This window comes from Nomascus leucogenys, chromosome 14, assembly GCF_006542625.1.
Source record: "Nomascus leucogenys isolate Asia chromosome 14, Asia_NLE_v1, whole genome shotgun sequence".
NCBI classification, from domain to species: Eukaryota; Metazoa; Chordata; class Mammalia; order Primates; family Hylobatidae; genus Nomascus; species Nomascus leucogenys.
Window position 1 is genome coordinate 16249939 of NC_044394.1, and position 26733 is coordinate 16276671.

Below are 26733 nucleotides of genomic sequence, written 5' to 3' on the forward strand. Positions count from 1 at the left end.
AGGGGGGGTTAATTACTTTTCTAACTTATTTATGATGTTTTCTACATATTTTATCATGATGTTTCCACTAGTCCCACTTTTGGATAACTTCTAAACTTCTATAACTTTTGATAACTTTGTGCCTCAGCAACATTAGACTCACTTATATAAATTTAATTACTGTAAATCTTGGAAATTCTAAACCACATGCCGTGGGGATTCAGGAGGCAGTCATGCAGAAAAAATAGATTATTTTAAAGCAAATAGACTTTAGAACATGCCAGTCAACATTGTAACATCCAGCTCAGTTTGAAAAAAATATGTGAAATTCATAGTATCTATCATGCTTACTCTACAAAGTTTGTTCCCAGTATCACTGCATTGTTACCTTAATAGTTACAAAAAAAAAAAATTGCAACATTTGATGTTTCAAATTCCGTAATAATTTACACTGAAACTGAAACATACATTACAATTAAGTGTGCATTGAACATACTTGAGCAGAATGGATATATTAAAAGCGTATGTTAAATGTACAATGCAAATATTTTATATTTTGTTTCATGTTGCTTTCAGTGATACAGCAACAGACTCATGCATAAGCTCATTTTATCATTTTATACAGAACTATGAGGTATTATATATATATATCAGGATATATTATACATAATATATTATATATAATTATATTTATATTATGTATTATATAATTATTTTATATTATAAAATATATGATATATATATTTATATAATATATAAATATATATTCTATATCAACATGATATATGATATATTTTTGTTATATTTTATAATATATTTTATTGTGTATTCTGTAATATATATCCTTATTTATAAAAATTAATATAAATAAATATGAATCATATTCCTAAACAACTACTACAATATTAGTTTCATTTAGCCTGTTAGGTATTACTTGCATTTCAGTATTTTTATTACAACTTCTCATTAGTAAGTGGAAATAAAATTTTATGAAAATCAAATATTTTGCAGGAAATGACTGTGTTAGTAATTACCCACACTACACAGCTGAGGATATTTCCAAGATTAATTATTTTGCTTAGAAAAATCTAGAAACGCCAATCCAATATAGCATAGCCTGATATTAGCTTTACTTCAGTAGCCTTATTGATGTTTAATTTAGTGAAGCAATAAATTTATTTAAAAATGTGTTTCTGCCTGTATTTATTTCCAGGGTCTATTTTGTGAAAATCTATTTATAGAATTTTTAAAAATCACATAGTAAAGCATGCATTAGGTTGCACATTACCAATAATTTATAGGGAGGAAGATTACTTCAATAGTTGTTAACACAAGAAAGACAGGCTAATTGCCACAAAACATGTCAATGTAATTATTATTAATAGTTCACATCCAATGTAAAAATAACTTGAATGTAGACTATGCATATAAAATATAGTTACAATCTTCTTGGCAAGGATGCATATTTGAATACTACATTGCCAGCTTTTTCTTATTAAATTAGCATGTTCTTAGTGACAAATAAAATGAAAGGGGGAGTGTGAATAAGAAAATATGTAAATATGTAGACTGGGGGATTATCGCTTGTTTTGCTTTAATACTATGTATTTCTATTTTGTCTTGAATTCATTAGGAGAGCAAAGTGAATTGTGTGATTTGCTTAGAGAACAATGCTGCTACAAAAACCTGCTCCACTCCAAGGCCAACTGCGGTTTTGAGGTAAGTTATTAATAAATGAAATAAAAAGACAGAAGAGAACCTAATTTAAAAATTAAGAATCATAGGGATAGAGGGAAATGTGTATATTTGAGTTCAATTTGTCAGCTTGCCATTTGTCATAATCCTCTTACCATACTTTACTAGTGTCCAGCAAATAAATGTATAGAATTAATTAACTCACAGATTTTATTTTTTATCCTGATGCCCTTTCTGAACAACTCAAGAAATAAAATCTCAAATACTTAGAGGGGAAGGTAGAGCTAGGGTGTAAGTTCTTAAGTGGATCATTTGTTTTTTATAAGCGCAACTTTACAACATTTTATGAGAAACTTTTATACCAAATTCATAACTAATTTCATTCAATTATAAATTGCAGCTATCATTACAGAAAAATGTTTCTTATTAAAATAAATTCACTTTCTATTTTGAGGAAATTATTTTATTTTATTTGAATTAATGTATCAGTAGAGATTTTCATGAATTAAAAAACAATATTTCTTTTATCTACTTAGACTGAATAGTAAAATTTATTATATAAAGCCCTGCAACTTATTACCGACCATTGGTGTACTTGAAGTTATACTCCTCCACAGAAGTTTTGGTAATAATTCACAAGAGTGTAATGAGTAAGAATTGTTTCCTAGAAATAGACTGAGAGTTAGGCAATTGACATATTGATAGCAATGATTTAGTTAAACTTGTTTTGCTTTATTGTATTAAAAGAAGGAACGCTTTACTACATGGCTCCTGGATAGAACTGCTTTTTAGGTTTTCCTATGTACTTAGAAATACAAAGCAAAGTTTAAAAGTAACCCTAGAAAGCAACAGCAATGGAGTTAAAGTTTTAAAGATAAAGAAGATGAATATAGCAGAAGCCTATTTTGTAGGACCGGTCCACTTAATAGGGAGGAATTTGTCTAAAACACAAAAGTTTAAGTGGTGACTAGGTTTTGAAAGGGCTTATCAATTTTGACTGGTGAAAACTTAAATACTCACTTGTTACTTTCTAATATGTGAGTCACCTTTCATTCAAGTAATATTTATTAACTGTTATATACCACATTCTAATTAAGGCATTAGGATAAAACAGTAGACATAAAAAGTCCCAACTATCAAGGAGTATCCTATGAGGTAGACAGGGTACATGACTAAATTAAATAATGGTAACAATAATAATACAATATGATAACCAACGTTTTGGCCTAAGCACAAAACACATATCAAATTATTTTACCTTCATACCAATACTATGAGGCAATTACTAGTAGGATTTCTATTGTATAAATATGGAAACTGAAATATTCTGCTAAGTAATTTGCCCAAAATCACACGCTAGTAAAATACAGAACTGGTAAAGAGAAATATCACCACTGAAGGATATAGAGGTATCACATAAGTACATGAAAAGACGTTCAACTCCATTAGTTATTTAGATAATTAAAAACACAATGAGATAACACCATCCGGGAATGTAAAATGATACAGCCATTCTCAAAAACAACTTAGCAGTTTCTTAAAAACGAAACACATAATTGGTGTAAAACCCAGCAATTGCACTCCTGGTAATTTATCCCAGAGAAATGAACATCTGTACATGAATGTTGATAAGAGTTTTATTAGTAATAGACAAAAACTGGAGACAACCCAGATGCTCTTCAACTGATTAATTGTAAACAAATTGTGACACATCCGTACCATGAAATACTATTTGGCAATAAAAAGAAACAAAGTAGTGATTCAGCAACCTGGATAAATCCCTGGTGAATTACGTTGAGTTACAAAGATCAATTCCATAGGGTTACCTACTGCGTGGTTTTGTTTACGTAACATTCATGAAATAACAAAGTTATAATGATGGAGAACAGATTAATGGTTGCCGGGATGTAAGAATGGTGTGGAATAGTAAGAAATAGGATGTGGTTATAAAGGGTAACGTGAGAGATCCTAGTTTTGATGGAAATGTTCTGTATCTTGACTATATCAATGACTATATCCTGGCACAGTGTTGCAATTAGGAGATATCAATTAAAGGATTTATATAATCTGTATTATTTTCTACAATTTAACACGAATATTACAATTATCTCAAAATAAAAAGTTTAAAATAGTAAAAGGATATAAAATATATACCATGTTAAACTAATCAAAAGTAAGTCTGAATAGTTTTTTAAATGAATGTCAGAAACTTAATTTAATAGTCAAAAAAATGTTACCAGAGATAGAGAATATCATTTCATAAACATAAAATGGCTCATTCATCAAAAGGGCATAAAAATTCTAAACATTTATGTACCTAATGGCATTAAGTTAATAATATGAAGAAGAACTTTTGAAACTAAAAGGAGAAAAAAGCACATCAAAATTATTGTCAGCGATTTCAACACTCTCAATAACTGATAAAACAGGTAGACAGAAAATCAGTAAGACTGTAGAAAATTCAATCAATAGTCTAAAAACAACAAACATGTCTATTGATACTTAAAAACCATACCACCTAACAACAGAATACGACAGTAGAGTACAGATTATTTTCCCATTATTTTCAAATGCCTTTATAATATTTATCAAGATAGAACATCTTCTTGGACATAAAACAAGACTACATAAATGTAAAAGAGTTCGAGTGATACAAAATAATAATTAGAAATCAAGAAGAGAAAGATAACTATAAGAGCTCTAAATATTTGGAATTTAAATAAACTTTTAAATGTAAGTCAAAGATGAAATTAAAACTAAATATCTAAGGTATTTTGAACTAAATATAAAAACACAACATGTCAAATTTTGTGGAATACCACTAGATCACTATTTAGAGCTGTATGTAGAGCAGTCAATACCCAATAATATATAAAAATAAAGGTCTTAAATCAGTGCATAGTACTGACATAAAGATACAAATAAAAAAGATAAACAGAAAAGAACAGAGAGTCCACAAACAGATCCACGTATATATGAACAACTGATTTATAACTCAGGTAAAAAAAAACAATTCAATGGAGATTGTATTTTGTTTTCAACAAATAATGACAGAAATAAATTATTTATCCATAAGCATAAAAATAAAATACCTCACACCATTGATTAAAAACTAAAAAATCATAGACCTAGATTTAAAACCTAAAATTACATCTAGAAGAACACACAGGAAAATAACCTCTGTAACCTTAAAATAAGAACTATTTTTGATACAATAATATAAGTATGATTCATATTAGAGCAAACTCATAAATCTATCTTCAATTTCATTCTTAAAGTTAGGAGAATAAAAGGCCAGCCACAGAGCAAGAAGAACTATTTCCACTATATATATCTGGTGAAGGAATAATAATTAGAATATGCCTGGAACTCTTAAAATACATTGATAGTAAGCTAACAACCCAATTAAAAGACAAGGGCAAAAAACCTGAACAGCCACATTACCAGAGAAGGTGTACTTATTTGATCCAAACAAGCATGTGAAAAGACGTAAATACACATTAGTTATTAGAACAAGGCAAACGACAACCACAATGAGATACCATTATAACGACTACACATCTATTAAAATGGCTAAAGTTAAAGAGACTGACTATATCAATGGTTGACAAGGGTGTGGAATGACGGAAACTCAAACATTGCTCCTAGGTATGTAAAAAGGAACAACAAATTTGGGAAACAGTTTGACAGTTTCTGAAAACGTTAACCCACACCTGCCATATGATTCACATACACCATACCAAATACTTATTACAAATATATTATTGTAATCATAAGTTTCATTTCTCTGAAATAATTATTTGGTATGGAATATGTAAATCATAAGGTTTATTCATAATTGTCTTGAAGACAACTCAAATGTTTATTAACAAGTGAAATTGTGGTACATTCATGAAATCAAAAGATACCCAGCACAAACTTAAAAAAGAATAAAATATTGATACAAACTACAACATGGATGAACCTGAAAAGAGTTATGTTGAGTGAAATAATCCAGACAAAAAAGAGAATATATTGCATGATTTCATTATGTAATATTCTAGTAACTGCAAAGTTATCGGTATTGCCAGAAAGTTGGTCAGTGATTTTCTGGAGATGAAAGTGAGTGTAGGAAAAACTGAGAAAGAGAGATTAAAAAGAGGCAAGAAGAAAATATCAAAAATATATAAAAAATCCAAACAATTCAACAGTAAGAAAACAAATAACCAACTTTTTAAATGGGCAAAGGAAATAGATAGATATTTTTCAAAAGACTACATGGAAATGATTGACAGGTATATGAAAAAAATATTCACCATCACTAATCATCAGGGAAATGCAAGTTGAAGCAACAGTGAGATGTCACTGCACAGCTGTTAGAATGGCTACTATCAAAAAGATTTTAAAAATAAATGCTGGCATGGATGTGGAGCCCTTGTATACTGTTAGTGGGAAAGTAAGTCAGTAAAGCCATTATAGAAAATATATGGAGATTCCTCAAAAAATTAATATCGTCCAGCAATTCTCCACTGCTGGTTATATCAAAAGATATGAAGTCAGTATGTCAACAAGGTGTCTGTACTCCCATGTTCATTGCAGCATTATTCACAACAGCCAAGACATTAAATCAGTCTATGTCTATCAATGGATGAGGTATGAAGTACACACACACACACACACACACACACACACACACACACACACACTACTATTCCGCTTTTAAAAAGCTTTTTATATTTGTCTATGTCATTTACAACTACATAGACAAATATAGAGAAAATTATGCTAAGTAAAATAAGACACAGAAAGAGAAATACTGTAAAATCTAACTTATACAGAGGATCTAAAGCAGTCAAACTTGTAGAAGCAGAGTAGACAAATGGTGACAAGAAGCTGGGGAAAGAAAGAACTGGGGAGACGTTGGTCAAAGGATACAAAACTTCAGTTCAACAGAAGGAATAGATTCATGAAGTCTTTTGTACATCATGGAGATGATTATTAAAAACAATATATTGTCAATCTAAAACTTTCTAAGATAGTATGTTTTAAGTGTTCTCACCACAAAAAAATCATAAGTATAGGAGGTACTGTATATGTTAATTAGCTTGATTTCATAAGCCATTCTACAGTATATACATTTATCAGAACATGTTGTCTACCAAAAATATATAGAATTTTTTATTTGTGAATTTTTTTTTAAATAAAAAGAATAGGCAAGAGGAATCTTGTTCCTTATCTTTATTGTGTGATTGTTTCATATATATTTATATATTTTAAAACTTGTAAATTGTATACTTGAAATGCATGCAATTTGTTGCACATTAATTATGTATTCATAAATCAGTTAACAAGACTGATCTAGTTTTAGACACATTTTCTAAATATGAAATAGGCATTTTGAACGTAGACGTTTTTTCTTTCACTGTGCTTTATTGAGAAACATATAAAGCCTAAACTGTAGAGTGTATGTTTCCAAGGGAATTCAGGTGTACATTCCCTTGCTTCCAGTAGCTTGAATGTTTAAACCTCCCAGAACAGATGGCATTAAGCTCTCTGAATTGAAACCTCTAGAGCTAAAACTCCTCAAATTTTCTTGCTCTGAAGGTCAGCATTGTGTACTTACATCTCTTCTTGTTTGTCTTATGCTCATTTCTTATATCTCAGTTCTCATTTTTTTAACTTCTGTATGAACTATTTAATTTTGCATGATAATAATTAAGCCAGCCTTTATTGTTCTTTACTTCTGGCTTATTTTTAACCTGAGTCACATTCAATTTTGCACAAGTCATAAAATCAATCATGTCACTAAAACAAATAGTTTTAACATAGTAATGCATCAATTTGGAAATGTGGGAAAGTGTTAGGTTTCTGAACTGTCAAAATTTCTGGTTTTCTTATTTTAACATTATATTCATTTAAGTTTTTTACTTGAGTAAAATTTTTATTATTTTTAATTGAGGTAAACACATTATTTCCTTATAGCATAAGTAATCTTTTTATTATAGTGTTTGCTGAGACTATAAGGTAGGCATCTTTCTTTGTCTGTGTTGCTATAAAGGAATAATATTCAAGGCTGGGTAATTTATAAAGAAGACAGGTTTATTTGGCTCATAGCTCTACTGGCTGTACAAAAAAGCATGGCACTGATAACTGCTTGTGCTGAGTGACACAGGCTTCTTCCACTCATGGCAGTAGGCAAAAAGGAGAATGTGTGTGCACAGATTACATGGCAAGAGAGGAAACAAAAGTTAGAGTAGAGGTTCTAGTCTCTTTTTAACAACCAGCTCTAATGGGAACTAACAGGGCAAGAACTGACTGACATCCTTTCCAGGGAGGGCATTAATCTACCATAAGGGATCCATTCCCATGACCCAAACAACTCCTATGAGGCCCCACCTGCAACAATGGAAATCAAATTTCAACTTGAGGTTTGAGGGAACAAACATCCAGCTACAGCAGTAAGCATTTATATTTTGGGTAACTCGTATTTCAAATAGTTTTCACAGAATCAAGTGCAAATCATTATTTATGTACCATGATACATATAGCTATATAATGAAGAGAGAAGAGTGATAGAAGTAAAAGTCTATAGTAACTTTATAAACAAGATAATATTTGACATTAATGTCTTCTGAAATATATCAATGCAGGTCTAAAGGAATGCAAGCTATAATATTCCACTTAAATATATTTATAAACAATAATTTTATTTTATTGTGAATTGTATAAAATTATGTATTTAAAATTATTTAACATTCCTAGTATTAGTACAATATTACGGTTTTTAACCTTGTCCTTATTTATAAATTATTTAATTCAGTAATATTTTCTGAATTTGACTTACTTCCTTCTCAAAATCCTCTAGATAAATATGCACAATAAAAAGGTTAACTAAGACTATCAACTTGAGTTTTTTTTTTCACTTTTTTTTTTTCATTTTTATACTTTAAGTTCTAGGGTACATGTGCACAATGGGCAGGTTTGTTACATATGTATACATGTGCCATGTTGGTGTGCTGCACCCATTAACTCATTATTTACATTAGGTATTTCTCCTAACACTATCCCTTCCCACTCCCCACGCCCCACGACAGGCACTAGTCTGTGATATTCCCCGCCCTTTGTCCAAGTGTTCTCATTGTTCAGTTCCCACCTATGAGTGAGAATATGTGGTGTTTGGTTTTCTGTTCTTGCGATAGTTTGCTCAGAATGATGGTTCCCAGCTTCATCCATGTCACTACAAAGGACAAGAACTCATCCTTTTTTATGGCTGCATAGTATTCCGTGGCGTATGTGTGCCATATTTTCTTAATCCAGTCTATCACTGATGGACATTTGGGTTGATTCCAAATCTTTGCTATTGAGAATGGTGCCACAGTAAACAAAAGTGTGCCTGTGACTTTATAGCAGCATGATTTATAATCCTTTGGGTATATACCCAGTAATGGGATGGCTGGGTCAAATGGTATTTCTAGTTCTAGATCCTTGAGGGATCACCACAGTGTCTTCCACAATGGTTGAACTAGTTTACAGTCCCATCAACAGTGTAAAAGCATTCCTATTTCTCCACATCCTCTCCAGCACCTGTTATTTCCTGACTTTTTAATGATGGCCATGCTAACTGCTGTGAGACGGTATCTCATTGTGGTTTTGATTTGCATTTCTCTGATGGCCAGTGATGATGAGCATTTTTTCATGTGTCTTTTGGCTGCATAAATGTCTTCTTTTGAGAAATGTCTGTTCATATCCTTCACCCAATTTTTGATGGAGTTCTTTGCTTTTTTCTTGTAAATTTGTTTCAGTTTCTTGTAGATTCTGGCTATTAGCCCTTTGTCAGGTGGGTAGATCGCAAAAATTTTCTCCCATTCTGTAGGTTGCCTGTTCACTCTGATGGTAGTTTCTTTTCCTGTGCAGAAGCTCTTTAGTTTAATTAGCTCCCATTTGTCTATTTTGGCTTTTGTTGCCATTGCTTTTGGTGTTTTAGACATGAAGTCCTTGCCTACGCCTATGTCCTGAATGGTATTGCCTAGGTTTTCTTCTAGGGTTTTTATGGTTTTAGGTCTAACATTTAAGTCTTTAATCCATCTTGAATTAATGTTTGTGTAAGGTGTAAGGAAGGGATCCAGTTTCAGCTTTCTACATATGGCTAGCCAGTTTTCCAGCACCATTTATTAAATAGGGAATCCTTTCCCCATTTCTTGTTTTTTTTTTCTGATTTTTTAAAGATCAGATGGTTGTAGATGTGTGGTATTATTTCTGAGGGCTCTGTTCTGTTCCATTGGTCTAGATCTCTGTTTTGGTACCAGCATCATGCTGTTTTGGTTACTGTAGCCTTGTAGTATAGTTTGAAGTCAGGTAGCATGATGCCTCTTGCTTTGTGCTTTTTGCTTAGGATTGTCTTGGCATTGCAGGGCTCTTTTTTTGGTTCCATATGAACTTTAAAGTAGTTTTTTTCCAATTCTGTGAAGAAAGTCATTGGTATTTTGGTGGGGATGGCATTGAATCTATAAATTACCTTGGGCAGTATGGCCATTTTTACGATATTGATTCTTCCAATACATGAGCATGGAATGTTCTTCCAGTTGTTTGTGTCTTCTTTTATTTCCTTGAGCAGTGGTTTGCTGTTCTCCTTGAAGAGGTCCTTCATATCCTTTGTAAGTTGGATTCCTAGGTATTTTATTCTCTTTGAAGCAATCGTGAATGGGAGTTCATTCATGATTTGGCTGTTTGTCTGTTATTGGTGTATAGGAATGCTTGTGATTTTTGCACATTGATTTTGTATCCTGAGACTTTGCTGAAGTTGCTTATCAGCTTAAGGAGATTTTGGGCTGAGACAATGAGGTTTTCTTTTTTTTAATTATTATTATACTTTAGGTTTTAGGGTACATGTGCACAATGTGCAGGTTTGTTACATGTATCCATGTGCCATGTTGTTTTGCTGCACCCATTAACTCATCATTTAGCATTAGGTATATCTCCTAATGCTGTCCCTCCCCCCTCCCCCCACCCCACAACAGTCCCCAGAGTGTGATGTTCCCCTTCCTGTGTCCATGAGTTCTCATTATTCAATTCCCACCTATGAGTGAGAACATGTGGTGTTTGATTTTTTGTCCTTGTGATAGTTTACTGAGAATGATGTTTTCCAGTTTCATCCATGTCCCTACAAAGGACATGAACTCATCATTTTTTATGGCTGCATAGTATTCCATGGTGTATATGTGCCACATTTTCTTAATCCAGTCTATCGTTGTTGGACATTTGGGTTGGTTCCAAGTCTTTGCTATTGTGAATAGTGCTGGAATAAACATACGTGTGCATGTGTCTTTATAGCAGCATGATTTATAGTCCTTTGGGTATATACCCAGTAATGGGATGGCTGGGTCAAAAGGTATTTCTAGTTCTAGATCCCTGAGGAATCGCCACACTGACTTCCACAATGGTTGAACTAGTTTCTAGTCCCACCAACAGGGTAAAAGTGTTCCTATTTCTCCACATCCTCTCCAGCACCTGTTGTTTCCTGACTTTTTAATGACAGCCATTCTAACTGGTGTGAGATGGTATCTCATTGTGGTTTTGATTTGCATTTCTCTGATGGCCAGTGATGATGAGCATTTTTTCATGTGTTTTTTGGCTACATAAATGTCTTTTTTTGAGAAGTGTCTGTTCATGTCCTTCGCCCACTTTTTGATGGGGTTGTTTGTTTTTTTCTTGTAAATTTGTTGGTGTTCATTGTAGGTTCTGGATATGAGCCCTTTGTCAGATGAGTAGGTTGCAAAAATTTTCTCCCATTCTGTAGGTTGCCTGTTCACTCTGATGATAGTTTCTTTTGCTGTGCAGAAGCTCTTTTGTTTAATTAGATCCCATTTGTCAATTTTGGCTTTTGTTGCCATTGCTTTTGATATTTTAGACATGAAGTCCTTGCCCACGCCTATGTCCTGAATGGTATTGCCTAGGTTTTCTTGTAGGATTTTAATGGTTTTAGGTCTAACATTTCAGTCTTTAATCCATCTTGAATTAATTTTTGTATAAGGTGTAAGGAAGGGATCCAGTTTCAGCTTTCTACATATGGCTAGCCAGTTTTCCCAGCACCATTTATTAAATAGGGAATCCTTTCCCCATTTCTTGTTTTTGTCAGGTTTGTCAAAGATCAGATAGTTGTAGATATGCAGCATTATTTCTGAGGGCTCTGTTCTGTTCCATTGATCTATGTCTCTGTTGTGGTACCAGTACCATGCTGTTTTGGTTACCGTAGCCTTGTAGTATAGTTTGAAGTCAGGTAGCGTGATGCCTCCAGCTTTGTTCTTTTGGCTTAGGATTGACTTGGCGATGCAGGCTCTTTTTTGGTTCCATATGAACTTTAAAGTAGTTTTTTCCAATTCTGTGAAGAAAGTCATTGGTAGCTTGATGGGGATGGCATTGAATCTATAAATTACCTTGGGCAGTATGGCCATTTTCACGATATTGATTCTTCCAACCCGTGAGCATGGAATGTTCTTTCATTTGTTTGTATCCTTCTTTTATTTCATTGAGCAGTGGTTTGTAGTTCTCCTTGAAGAGGTCCTTCACATCCCTTGTAAGTTGGATTCCTAGGTATTTTATTCTCTTTGAAGCAATTATGAATGGGAGTTCACTCATGATTTGGCTCTCTGTCTGTGATTGAAGTACAAGAATGCTTGCGATTTTTGTACATTGATTTTGTATCCTGAGACTTTGCTGAAGTTGCTAATCAGCTTAAGGAGATTTTGGGCTGAGACAATGGGGTTTTCTAGATATACAATCATGTCATCTGCAAACAGGGACAATTTGACTTCCTCTTTTCCTAATTGAATACCATTTATTTCCTTCTCCTGACTGATTGCCCTGGCCAGAACTTCCAGCACTATGTTGAATAGGTGTGGTGAGAGAGGGCATCCCTGTCTTGTGCCAGTTTTCAAAGGGAATGCTTCCAGTTTTTGCCAATTCAGTATGATATTGGCTGTGGGTTTGTCATAGACAGCTCTTATTATTTTGAGATACGTCCCATCAATACCTAACTTATTGAGAGTTTTTAGCATGAAGGGTTGTTGAATTTTGTCAAAGGCCTTTTCTGCATCTATTGAGATAATCATGTGGTTTTTGTCTTTGGTTCTGTTTATATGCTGGATTACATTTATTGATTTGCGTATGTTGAACCAGCCTTGCATCCCAGGGATGAAGCCCACTTGATCAGGGTGAAGAAGCTTTTTGATGTGCTGCTGGATTCAGTTTGCCAGTATTTTATTGAGGATTTTTGCATCAATGTTCATCAAGGATATTGGTCTAAAATTCTCTTTTTTGGGTATGTCTCGGCCAGGCTTTGGTATCAGGACGATGCTGGCCTCATAAAATGTGTTAGGGAGGATTCCCTCTTTTTCTATCGATTGGAATAGTTTCAGAAGGAATGGTACCAGTTCCTCCTTGTACCTCTGGTAGAATTTGGCTGTGAATCCATCAGGTCCTGGACTCTTTTTGGTTGGTAAGCTATTGATTATTGCCACAATTTCAGAGCCTGTTATTGGTCTATTCAGAGATTCAACTTCTTCCTGATTTAGTCTTGGGAAGGTGTATTTGTCGAGGAATTTATCCATTTCTTCTAGATTTTCTAGTTTATTTGCATAGAGGTGTTTGTAGTATTCTCTGATGGTAGATTGTATTTCTGTGGGATCGGTGGTGATAGCCCCTTTTTCATTTTTTGTTGCATCTATTTGATTCTTCTCTCTTTTCTTCTTATTAGTCTTGCTAGCAGTCTATCAATTTTGTTGATCTTTTCAAAAAACCAGTTCCTGGATTCATTAATTTTTTGAAGGGTTTTTTGTGTCTCTATTTCCTTCAGTTCTGCTCTGATTTTAGTTATTTCTTGCCTTCTGCTAGCTTTTGAATGTGTTTGCTCTTGGTTTTCTAGTTCTTTTAATTGTGATGTTAGGGAGTCAATTTTGGATCTTTCCTGCTTTCTCTTGTGGGCATTTAGTGCTATAAATTTCCCTCTACACACTGCTTTAAATGTGTCCCAGAGATTCTGGTATGTTGTGTCTTTGTTCTCGTTGGTTTCAAAGAACATCTTTATTTCTGCCTTCATTTCATTATGTACCCAATAGTCATTCAGGAGCAGGTTGTTCAGTTTCCATGTAGTTGAGCAGTTTTGAGTGAGTTTCTTAATTCTGAGTTCTAGTTTGATTGCACTGTGGTCTGAGAGACAGTTTGTTACAATTTCTGTTCTTTTCCATTTGCTGAGGAGAGCTTTACTTCCAACTATGTGGTCAATTTTGGAATAGGTGTGGTGTGGTGCTGAAAAAAATGTATATTCTGTTGATTTGGGGTGGAGAGTTCTGTAGATGTCTATTAGGTCCACTTTGTTTAGAGCTGAGTTCAGTTCCTCGATAGCCTTGTTAACTCTCTGTCCTGTTGATCTGTCTAATGTTGACAGTGGGGTGTTAAAATCACGCATTATTATCGTGTGGGAGTTTATCTCCCTTTGTAGGTCACTCAGGACTTGCTTTATGAATCTGGGTGCTCCTGGGTTGGATGTATATATATTTAGGATAGTTAGCTCTTCTTGTTTAATTGATCCCTTTACCATTATGTAATGGCCTTCTTTGTCTCTTTTGATCTTTGTTGGTTTAAAGTCTGTTTTATCAGAGACTAGGATTGCAACCCCTGCCTTTTTTTGTTTTCCATTTGCTTGATAGATCTTCCTCCATCCCTTTATTTTGAGTCTGTGTGTGTCTCTGCACGTGAGATGGGTTTCCTGAATACAGCACACTGATGGGTCTTGACTCCTTATCCAATTTGCCGGTCTGTTTCTTTTAATTGGAGCATTTAGCCCATTTACACTTAAAGTTAATATTGTTATGTGTGAATCTGATCCTGTCATTATGATGTTAGTTGGTTATTTTGCTCGTTAGTTGATGCAGTTTCTTCCTAGCCTCGATGGTCTTTACAATTTGGCATGTTTTTGCAGTGGCTGGTACCAGTTGTTCCTTTCCATGTTTAGTGCTTCCTTCAGGAGCTCTTTTAAGGCAGGCCTGGTGGTGACAAAATCACTCAGCATTTGCTTGTCTGTAAAATATTTTATTTCTCCTTCACTTATGAAGCTTAGTTTGGCTGGATATGAAATTCTGGGTTGAAAATTCTTTTCTTTAAGAATGTTGAATATCGGCCCCTACTCTCTTCTGGCTTGTAGAGTTTCTGCCAAGAGATCAGCTGTTAGTCTGATGGGCTTCCCTTTGTGGGTAACCCAATCTTTCTCTCTGGCTGCCCTTAACATTTTTTCCTTCATTTCAACTTTGGTGAATCCGACAATCATGTGTCTTGGAGTTGCTCTTCTCGAGGAGTATCTTTGTGGCGTTCTCTATTTCCTGAATCTGAATGTTGTCCTGCCTTGCTAAATTGGGGAAGTTCTCCTGGATAATATCTTGCAGAGTGTTTTCCAACTTGGTTCCATTCTCCCCATCATTTTCAGGTACACCAATCAGACGTAGGTTTCATCTTTTCACATAGTCCCAAATTTCTTGGAGGCTTTGTTCATTTCTTTTTATTCTTTTTTCTCTAAACTTCCCTTCTCGCTTCATTTCATTCATTTCATCTTCCATCACGATACCCTTTCTTCCAGTTGATTGCATCGGCTACCAAGGCTTCTGCAATCTTTGCGTAGTTCTCGAAACTTGGCTTTCAGCTCCATCAGCTCCTTTAAGCCCTTCTCTCCATTGGTTATTCTTGTTATCCATTCTTCTAATTTTTTTTCAAAGTTTTTAACTTCTTTGCTATTGTTTTGAATTTCCTCCCGTAGCTCGGAGTAGTTTGATCATCTGAAGCCTTCTTATTTCAACTCGTCAAAGACATTCTCCATCCAGCTTTGTTCCATTGCTGGTGAGGAACTGCGTTCCTTTGGAGGAGGAGAGGTGCTCTGCTTTTTAGAGTTTCCAGTTTTTCTGCTCTGTTTTTTCCCCATCTTTGTGGTTTTATCTACTTTTGGTCTTTGATGATGGTGATGTACAGATGGGTTTTTGGTGTGGATGTCCTTTCTGTTTGTTAGTTTTCCTTCTCCCAGACAGGACCCTCAGCTGCAGGTCTGTTGGAGTTTACTAGAGGTCCACTCCAGACCCTGTTTGGCTGGGTGTCAGCAGCAGTGGCTGCTGAACAGCAGATTTTCGTGAGACCACAAATTCAGCTGTCTGAGAGTTCCTCTGGAAGTTTTGTCTCAGAGGAGTACCCGGCCGATTGAGATGTCAGTCTGTCCCTACTGGGGGATGCCTCCCATTTAGGCTGCTCGGAGGTCAGGGACCCACTTTAGGAGGCAGTCTGTCCGTTCTCAGATCTCCAGCTGCCTGCTGGGAGAACCACTACTCTCTTCAAAGCTGTCAGTCAGACAGGGACATTTAAGTCTGCAGAGGTTCCTGCTGAATTTTTGTTTGTCTGTGCCCTGCCCCCAGAGGTGGAGCCTACAGAGGCAGGCAAGCCTCCTTGAGCTGTGGTGGGCTCCACCCAGTTTGAGCTTCCTGGCTGCTTTGTTTACCTAAGCAAGCCTGGGCAATGGCGGACACCCCGCTCCCAGCCTCGCTGCCGCCTTGCAGTTTGATCTCAGACTGCTGTGCTAGCAGTCAGCAAGAATCCGTGGGCATAGGACCCTCCGAGCCAGGTGCAGGACACAATCTCCTGGTGTGCCGTTTTCCAGGCCCATTGGAAAAGCGCAGTATTAGGGTGGGACTGACCCGATTTTCCAGGTGCCGTCTGTTACCCCTTTCTTTGACTAGGAAGGGGAACTCCCTGACCCCTTGCACTTCCCAAGTAAGGCAAAGCCTCGCCCTTCTTCGGCTCACACACAGTGCTCTGCACCGACTGTCCTGCACCCACTGTTTGGCACTCCCTAGTGAGGTGAACCCGGTACCTCAAACGGAACATCTTCTGTGTTGCTCAGGCTGGGAGCTGTAGACCGGAGCTGTTCCTATTCGGCCATCTTTGCTCCACCCCCCGACAATGAGGTTTTCTAAATATACAATCATGTCATCTGCAAACAGGGACAATTTGACTTCCTCTTTTCCTAATTGAATACCATTTATTTCTTTCTCCTGCCTGATTGCCCTGGCCAGAACTTCCAACACTATGTTGAATAGGAGTGGTAAGAGAGGGCATCCCTGTCTTGTGCCAGTTTTCAAAGGGAATGCTTCCAGTTTTTGCCCATTCAGCATGATATTGGCTGTGGGTTTGTCATAAATAGTTCTTATTATTTTGAGACACATCCCATTGATATCTAGTTTATTGAGAGTTTTTAGCATGAAGGGCTGTTGAATTTTGTCAAAGGCCTTTTCTACACCTATTGAGATAACCATGTGGTTTTTGTCTTTGGTTCTGTTTATATGCTGGATTACATTTATTGATTTGCATATGTTGAACCAGCCTTGCATCCCAGGGATGAAGCCCACTTGATCATGGTGGATAAATTTTTTGATGTTCTGCTGGATTCGGTTTGCCAGTATTTTATAAAGAATTTTTGCATTGATATTCATCAGGGATATTGGTCTAGAATTCTCTTTTTTGGTTGTGTCTCTGCCCGGCTTTGGTATCAGAATGATGCTGGCCTCGTAAAATGAGTTAGGGAGGATTCTGTCTTTTTCTATCAATTGGAATAGTTTCAGAAGGAATGGTGCCAACTCCTCCTTGTACCTCTGGTAGAATTTGGCTGTGAATCCATCTGGTCCTGGACTTTTTTTGGTTGGTGGGCTATTAATTATTGCCTAAATTTCACAGCCTGTTATTGCTCTATTCAGGGATTCAAATTCTTCCTGGTTTAGTCTTGGGAGGGTGTATGTGTTGAGGAATTTATCCATTTCTTCTAGATTTTCTAGGTTATTTGTGTATAGGTGTTTATCGTATTGTCTGATGGTAGTTTGTATTTCTGTGGGATCGGTGGTGATATCCCCTTTATCATTTTTTATTGTGTCTATTTGATTCTTCTCTTTTCTTCTTTATTAGTTTTGCTAGCAGTCTATCAATTTTGTTGATCTTTAAAAAAAAAACCAGCTCCTGGATTCATTGATATTTTGAAGGGCTTTTTGTGTCTCTATCTCCTTCAGTTCTGCTCTGACTTTAGTTATTTCTTGCCTTCTGCTAGCTTTTGAATGTGTTTGCTCTTCTTTCTCTAGTTCTTTTAATTGTGATGTTAGGGTGTCAATTTTGGATCTTTCCTGCTTTCTCTTGTGGGCATTTAGTGCTATAAATTTCCCTCTACACACTGCTTTAAATGTGTCCCGGTGATTCTGGTATGTTGTGTTTTTGTTCTCATTGGTTTCATTGAACATCTTTATTTCTGTCTTCATTTCATTATGTACCCAGTAATCATTCAGGAGCAGGTTGTTCAGTTTTCATGTAGTTGAGCGGTTTTGAGTGAGCTTCTTAAAAGTGAGTTCTAGTTTGATTGCACTGTTTTCTGAGAGACAGTTTGTTATGATTTCTGTTATTGTACATTTGCTGAGGCATGCTTTACTTCCAACTATGTGGTCAATTTTGGAATAAGTGTGATGTGGTGCTGAGAAGATTGTATATTCTGTTGATTTGGGGTGGAGAGTTCTGTAGATGTATCTTAGGTCCACTGGGTGCAGAGCTGAGTTCAAGTCCTGGATATCCTTGTTAACTTCCTGTCTCATTGCTCTGTCTCATGTTGACAGTGGGGTGTTAAAAGTTTCCCATTATTATTATGTGAGAGTCTAAGTCTCTTTGTAGGTCTCTAAGGAGTTGCTTTATGAATCTGGGTGCTCCTGTATTGGGTGCATATATATTTAGGTTAGTTGGCTCTTCTTGTTGAATTGATTCCTTTACCATTACGTAGTGGCCTTCTCTCTTTTGATATTTGTTGATTTAAAGTCTGTTTTATCAGAGACCAGGTTTGCAACCCCTGCCTTTTTTGTTTTCCATTTGTTGTTTGATCTTCCTCCATCCCTTTATTTTGAGCCTATATGTGTGTCTGTGTGTGAGATGGGTTTCCTGAATACAGCACACTGATGGGTCTTGACTCTTTATCCAATTTTTCCAGTTTATGTCTTTTAATTGGAGCATTTAGCCCATTTACATTTAAGGTTAGTATTGTTATGTGTGAATTTGATCCTGTCATTATGATGTTAGCTGGTTATTTTGCTTATTAGTTGATGCAGTTTCTTCCTAGCGTCAATGGTCTTTACAATTTGGCATGTTTTTGCAGTGGCTGGTACTGGTTGTTCCTTTCCATGTTTAGTCCTTCCTTCTGGAGCTCTTGAAAGGCAGGCCCAGTGGTGACAACATCTCTCAGTATTTGCTTGTCTATAAAGGATTATATTTCTCCTTCACTTATGAAGCTTAGTTTGGCTGGATATGAAATTCTGGGATGAAAATTCTTTTCTTTAAGAATGTTGAATATCAGCCCCCACTCTCTTCTGGCTTGTAGAGTTTCTGCCGAGAGATCAGCTGTTAGTCTGATGGGCTTCCTTTTGTGGTTAACCCAACCTTTCTCTCTGGCTGCCCTTAACATTTTTTCCTTCATTTCAACCTTGATGAATCTGACAGTTATGTGTCTTGGGGTTGCTCTTCTCAAGGAGTATCTTTGTGGCGTTCTCTGTATTTCCTGAATTTGAATGTTGGTCTGCCTTGCTAGGTTGGGGAAGTTCTCCTGGATGATATCCTGCAGAGTGTTTTCCAACTTGGTTCCATTCTCCCCATCACTTTCAAGTACACCAATCAAACATGGATTTGGTCTTTTCATATAGTCCCATATTTCTCAGAGGCTTTGCTCATTTCTTTTTACTCTTTTTTCTCTAAACTTGTCTTCTCACTTCATTTCATTCATTTGATCTTCAATCACTGATACCCTTTCTTCCACTTGATTGAACTGGCTACTGAAGCTTGTGCCTGCCTCACGTAGTTCTCTTGACATGGTTTTCAGGTCCATCATGTTATTGAAGGTCTTCTCTATGCCGTTTATTCTAGTTAGCCATTCATCTAATCTTTTTTCAAGGTTTTTATCTTCTTTGTGTTGGGTTCAAACATCTTCCTTTAGCTCGGAGAAGTTTGTTATTACTGATCTTCTGAGGCCTTCTCTCAACTTGCCAAAGTCATTCTCCATCCAACTTTGTTCCGTTGCTGGTGAAGAGCTATGATCCTTTGGATGAGAAGAGGTGCTCTGATTTTTAGAATTTTCAGCTCTTCTGTTCTGGTTTCTCCCCATCTATGTGGTTTTATTTACCTTTGGTGTTTCATGATGGTGACCTACAAATGGGGTTTTGATTTGGATGTCCTTTTTTTTTACATTGATGCTATTCCTTCCTGTTTGTTAGTTTTCCTTCTAATAGTCAGAACCCTCAGCTGCAGATCTGTTGGAGTTTGCTATAGGCCCACTCCAGACCCTGTTTTCCTGGATATCACCAGCAGTGGCTGTAGAACAGCAAATATTGCAGAACATCAAATGTTGCTGCCTTATCCTTCCTCTGGGAGCTTTGTCTCAGAGGGGCACCTGGCTGTATGAGGGGTCAGTCTGCCCCTACTGGGAGGTTTCTCCCAGTTAGCCTACTCAGGAGTCAGGGAGCCACTTGATGAGGCAGTCTGTGTATACTTTGATCTCAAACTTCATACTGGGAGAACCACTACTCTCTTGAAAGCTGTCAGACAGGGACATTTAAGTCTGCAGAAGTTTCGGCTGCCTTTTGTTCAGCTATGCCCTGCCCCCAGAGGTGGAGTCTACAGAAGCAGGCAGGCCTGGTTGAGCTGTGGTGGGCTCCACCCAGTTCCAGCTTCCTGGCTGTTTTGTGTACCTAGTCAAGCCTCAGCAATGGCGGACGTCCCTCCCCCATCCTCGCTGCTGCCTAGCAGTTCAATCTCAGACTGCTGCACTAGCAGTGAGCAAGGCTCTGTGGGCATGTGACCCACTGAGCCAGGGGCAGGATATAATCTCCTGGTGTGCCATTTGCTAAGACCGTTGGAAAAGCACAGTATTAGGGCAGGAATATCCCGAGTTTCCAGGTACCATGTGTCATGGCTTCCCTTGGCTAGGAAAGGGAATTCCCTGACCCCTTGCACTTCCCAGATCAGGCGATGCCCCACCCTGCTTCGGCTCACACTCTATGGGCTGCATCCACTGTCCAGCAATTCCCAGTGAGATGAACTCAGTAACTCAGCTGGAAACGCAGAAATCACCCGTCTTCTGCATCACTCATGCTGGGAGCTGTAGACTGGAGCTTTTCCTATTCGGCTGTCTTGGAACTGAGAGAAAGCAATTCTTTTTGAGGTTTAAATGACTGCTAGTAAAGTGTATCTTACAGTGTGGGGGATGAGGCGGCAGGAGCAGACTGAGTCGCTGAGGCCCATTCACTGTTGGTGGTTGGCATAGTCACCGTGGCACAGAAAGTACTGGGGACCCGAGTAGTTGGGCTGCTTATACAGCATCCAGTAGCCACTGTCCACCTCAACTTGAGTTTTTAACATGAACTTCCTAACTATCAAAGTAAGGTATTTCTCAAGTAAACAAATAAATGAGGAAATGGGTCAATGGGTCAGTAAGAGAATGCTAAAATGATACTAATCAGAATGCAGAAAAACAGGTTTGGGTATGAAACAATTGAAATTCTCATACATTGCTGGTGTGAATATAAAATGGTATGGCCATTTTAATACAGATACAATTATGGTTTTGTATTTTTCCTTATTTATAAATGATTGATTTCAACAGTAGTCATTTTCAGATTTTTTATTAGATTCTAGCTGCACTCCTCTAGATAAATAAAAATTCATTAAAAGGGCAACTAAAGGTATCATTTTGAATCTTTAAGTGTTCAAATCATCCTAGGGTATTTTTCAAGTAAAAACAAAAACAAATAGCAAGAAGAAGCTAGTAAAAATGCAATCAGACCCTAGTAGTGATCACTTAAAAGTCATATTGTTCATGGTCACTTATTATTCTATCATAAAACTTCATGATATTATCATTGCCCAATTTATTCTCATTGAGGTCAGCAAATAGTCTTGAAAATTTATGAGGTAGAATTTGCAAATCTGGGCTGCTGACGTTTGTGGTGATCAGTGGGTTACAGGATTCCCTTGACAGATTTGTCCTTGTAAAGGAGCTAGGGCTTCCTAAGCAATCCATATTTTCTCAGTTTTACTCATCCAATTTGACCCTGAAAAGACAGAGCTATATTATTATTTTCTGTTTATGGGAGGAGTCAAGTGGTACAAATAATTAGGGAGGCATGAGACTTCAGTCAAATACATTTAAATATATTTAAGAAATACATTGATTTGGTCCAGAAAGGTGGGACAATTCTAAGCCAGTGGGGCAGGTAGTTGGGGGAGTTACTGTACAGGCTATAGGTAAATTTAAACATTTTCTAGTTGACAATAGGTTGAGTTTGTCTAAAGACCTGGGATCAATAAGCAACGTCTGGGTTGCTATAAGAGGTTATGGAGACCAAAGTTTTATTACACAGGTGAAGCCTCCAGGTATCAGGTTTCAGAGAGAATAGTATATAAAATGTTTCCTATCAGACTTAAAGTCTGTGTTGATGGTAATGTCTTCCTGTTATAGCCTGAAGCAGTCCTTCAGGTTAATTTTTAAAAGAGTTCTGGCTCAGGAGAAAGTCTATTCAGATAGTTGAGGGGCCTTAGAATTTAATTTTTGGTTTACACAGATAAGAACTCTGAAGCATTTAATAATAAGAAAACGACCTGGTAACTACAAAATTGGACACTGAGGGTTTGCAGTATATCACCCAATCCTTCTTCAACTCACTTGTGAGCATCTAGACCTGTGCCTATGGCCCATCATCTGGAAGAAACTGGCTTGACGGCTTCTTTTCTGACATACCTAATCTCTCTGCTGGTGGGGACGGCAGGAAGCCTGGAATATCTGAGGAATGTGGTGAAAGTGGAAAGAAACCATGTGTTGAACACATTCATTGTGTGGACTACAAATTTTAAAAGAGAAATTTATTTCCTTTTTGAAAAATTAATGATGTTTCTTATTTAAAAAAAAAAAGCCATGCTGAAAATCATAATGATTGACATGTATTGGGTATCAATTTTGTGACATGCTTCATTCCAAATGATTTTCATGTAATAATTCCTTTCATCCTATCAACAACCCACTTACATTGTTATTATCTTCATTTTAAAGACGAGAGAGCTAATTAATGAGACCAAGTTTCAGAGTAGGAATTTGAATTATGACTTTGAACCTAGTCTGGCTCTGCACAGTATACTCTTAAGCAGTAGCTTAGGAAAGAAAGCAAAAAAAAATAAGTAAACATCTAAGATGATTTTTTCACTTTAAATATTATATGTTTAAATATTTTACAAAATAGTGATTCACAAAAAACTCATTTTGTTATGACCAAAACAGTTTATGAAAAATTCCTGATATCTAATTAATGTATAGTAATAATTAAATTTTGTGGCATCTTTTTAACCTGTATTCATTCACAATTTCGGGTACAGGCAAACTTAAATTAAGCATTTGCAATGTTCTTATAATATCAGTGAAGTACTTTGCGTTGGTATTATATCTATGATTTATATGCTACAAGCTGTGAGACAAAATGAGTACTATTTTATACCTTAGTTTTGCTTTTTATTCCACAAACAAAAAGCTGAAGATGTTTCCTTTCTGGTGATAACATTGAAAGGGCCTCTTAGAGGTGATAAATCTTAAAGAAAAATGTGCGTCCAAGAGCATATTAATTCATTCATTCAATGCATATTTGTTGCGGCCTACTACAGTCTAGGTCCTGGGGGCATAGTGACAAATAAAACTGACAGTGTTTCCTCCTAAAGGGAACTGTAACCTCTACTCTAACCTAAAGGATATGTAACTTCTACTTTTTCTCATAAAGCTCAAAATCTTTCTTAGTAGGGGAAAATGGAGTAAACCAAGGCAAAAGGGCATTTATTAAAAATTCAATCACTGCCTATTATTAATAAATCAATTTCAAAAAAAAAATCCTCAATATTACCTTGCAAGCGAGGATTCACTAAAAGGAAAATTAAATGTTTTGTTCAAGGTCACAAATTTGTGTAAGGGTCACAGCAACAAAGGAGATTGGTCTCCTGATTCTAAGATCAATTCTTTTTTTGCTAGACTAGCCTACTACTTAGTGAACCTGAAAAGATTTTTAAAATTATTTTTAATATTACTCCAACAAGTTTAATGCCCAGTGGAATTCATAATTTACATTTCCGGGGATACCTTTTTAAAGTAATTTTTAAAAACTGATTCATCCTAAATAGACGAGTGTCCAAAGAAACAAACTCCCAGAATATGTATAAAAGGAGATATTTTTCACTTTTTTATGACCCCAACTTTATACCTGGTTCCTTAGCAGTAAGAGTCATGTGAGCAAAGATATCTGCTTATTTAATGGTAACAAATATTAATGAGTTCTAAAGATTATTATTCTTTTTTAATGCAATTTTGCATTGCCAAGATTAAAAGCAAGAAACCAAAATGAAACTTGACCAATTGCCCAAACTTTAGAATTGATTAAAGTTAATGGAATAGAAATTTCCTTACTGGTATATTTTTATTTCTGTCTCCAGAGTGAGTAATTGTTCTAGGAATCAGAGGTAAGGGCAAACGGTAGAAGCTGGGAGGAGATGAGGCCCTGGAGTGTAAAAAGGTTCCTGCAGTTGGATTCAAAATGCAGTTGGACTCAAAATGAGGCTGAGGCAGGCCAAGTCAGATGTTCCCCTGGACACAGAATTAAGACTATGCTGGGACTTCAGAGTGCAAATCGTGTTCAGTCTCAGACAGTCCCCTTTGTTTCACTGTCCCTTCCCTCCTGAATAGTGACCTGAAGTCACGATTTGTTTTTTGTTTTGAAGGCAGGATCTCACTATGTTTCCCAGGCTTGTCTCAAACTCCTAGGCTGAAATGGTCCTCTCACTTCAGCCTCCTTAGTAGCTGAGACTACAAGCTTGTGCCATTGTGGGCTGAAGTCACTTCCTATCAAACTGCTTGTCATCAGTTCAAATCTGTCCCCAAGGCAGCTCCTATATTTTATTCTTTAATTAAATGTAAAGATTGAGAAAATAAAATGCTTAGAAATTTAGATCCCAAGTGTGTGAAAGGATATCTTACCTATTGTGTCCGGAATTGGTGGGTTCTTGGTCTCACTGACTTCAAGAATGAAGCCACGGACCCTCGCAGTGAGTGGTACAGCTCTTAGGTTTGCGCGTCTGGAGTTTGTTCCTTCTGATGTTCGGATGTGTTTGGAGTTTCTTCCTTCTGGTGGGTTTGTGGTCTCGCTGGCTCAGGAGTGAAGCTGTGGACTTTCACGGTGAGTGTTACAGCCCTTAAGGCGGCGTGTCTTGAGTTGTTCATTCCTCCCGGTGGGTTAGTGGTCTCAGTGGCTTTAGGCGTGAAGCTGCAGACCTTCATGGTGAGTGTTACAGCCCATAAAGGCAGTGTGGACCCAAAGAGTGAGCAGCAGCAAGATTTATTGCAAAGAGTGAAAGAACAAAGCTTCCACAGTGTGGAAGGGGACAAGTGGGTTGCCACTGCTGGCTCGGGCAGCCTGCTTTTATTGTCTTATCTGGCCCCACCCACATCCTGCTGATTGATAGAGCCAAGTGGTCTGTTTTGACAGGGTGCTGATTGGTGCATTTACAATCCCTGAGCTAGACACAAAGGTTCTCCACCTCCCCACTAGATTAGCTAGATACAGAGTGTCCACACAAAGGTTCTCCAAGTCCCTACCAGAGTAGTTAGATAGAGGGTGTCGACTGGTGCATTCACAAACCCTGAGCTAGATGCAGGGTGCTGATTGGTGTGTTTACAAATCTTGAGCTAGATACAGAGTGCCGATTGGTGTATTTACAATCCCTGAGCTAGACACAAAAGTTCTCCACGTCCCCATTAGGCTTGGGAGCCCAGCTGGCTTCACCCAGTGGATCCTGCACCAGGGCTGCAGGTGTAGCTGCCTGCCAGTCCCCCACCATGTGCCCACACTCCGCAGCCCTTGGGTGGTGGATGGGACTGGGAGCGGAGGCGGCGCTCACCAGGGAGGCTCTGGCTGTGCAGGAGCCCCTGGCACAGAGGGGAGGTTCAGGCATGGCGGGCTGCAGGTCCTGAGCCCTGCCCCATGGGGAGGCAGCTAAGGCCCGGCAAGAAATCGAGTGCAGCGCCGGTGGGCCGGCACTGCTGGGGGACCCAGCACACCCTCCACAGCCACTGGCCTGGGTGCTAAGCCCCTCATTACCCGGGGCCAGCAGGGCCAGCTGGCCACTCCGAGTGCAGAGCCCACCAAGCCCATGCCCATCTGGAACTCCAGCTGGCCCACAAGCACTGCACACAGCCCCGGTTCCCACTCACACTTCTCTCTCCGCACCTCCCTGCGAGATGAGGAAGCTGGCTCCGGCCTTGGCCAGCCCAGAAAGGGGCTCCCACAGTGCAGCGGCGGGCTGAAGGGCTCCTCAAGTGCCGCCAAAGTGGGAGCCCAGGCAGAGGAGGCGCTGAGGATGAGTGAGGGCTGTGAGGGCTGCCAGCACACTGTCACCTGTTACTATGATTGAAAGTAATTGAATTTTTGAATTTGTGTATCTGACAATGTCAAAACTTTTCTATGTCAGAATTCAGTGTCTCTGACTTCAAAATGCATTTAAATGAAAGCAAAGGGTCACAATGTGTTCGTATTTGTTTTTTCTTTATTTTCAGTTCATATTTGGGTAATAGGCATGGCTCAATTTGCCTTCATAGTTAATTTTTAAACACACACATTTTGGTATTTTTCCACTAGTCATCCTGGGCAGGGCATAGTTTCAAGTACTGATTTAACTCATGGATTTCTTATAATAGACTCTTCATTTTCCCAGTTTTAATTAATATTCTCATTTGGAATAGAGAAGGCTTTCTGGCATTTGGATACTGTTTTGAGTCTGGGATTTGTAAAGTATGATGATTTTGGAAAAATATAGCATGGCATATATTTCTAAAATAAATTAAAAGTCTTCATTGTAGTCAATTGACATTTGTGGGGAAATTGTTCAGTTTAATTGATGATAGATGAGAAATCCTAAAATTTACTGAAGTTTATTACCCATTTGTTATTGTTA

General features: G+C 37.3%; 1 long non-coding RNA gene across 1 annotated transcript in view; it reads left to right on the forward strand.

The window, feature by feature from the left end:
• LOC115838217 overlaps positions 1–26733 on the forward strand; it is a 1373476-nt gene that overhangs the window by 737830 nt on the left and 608913 nt on the right. Inside the window, exon 6 of the long non-coding RNA XR_004033234.1 lies at positions 1613–1698. This is a non-coding gene — a long non-coding RNA (uncharacterized LOC115838217). The remainder of the gene's footprint in view (positions 1–1612; positions 1699–26733) is intronic.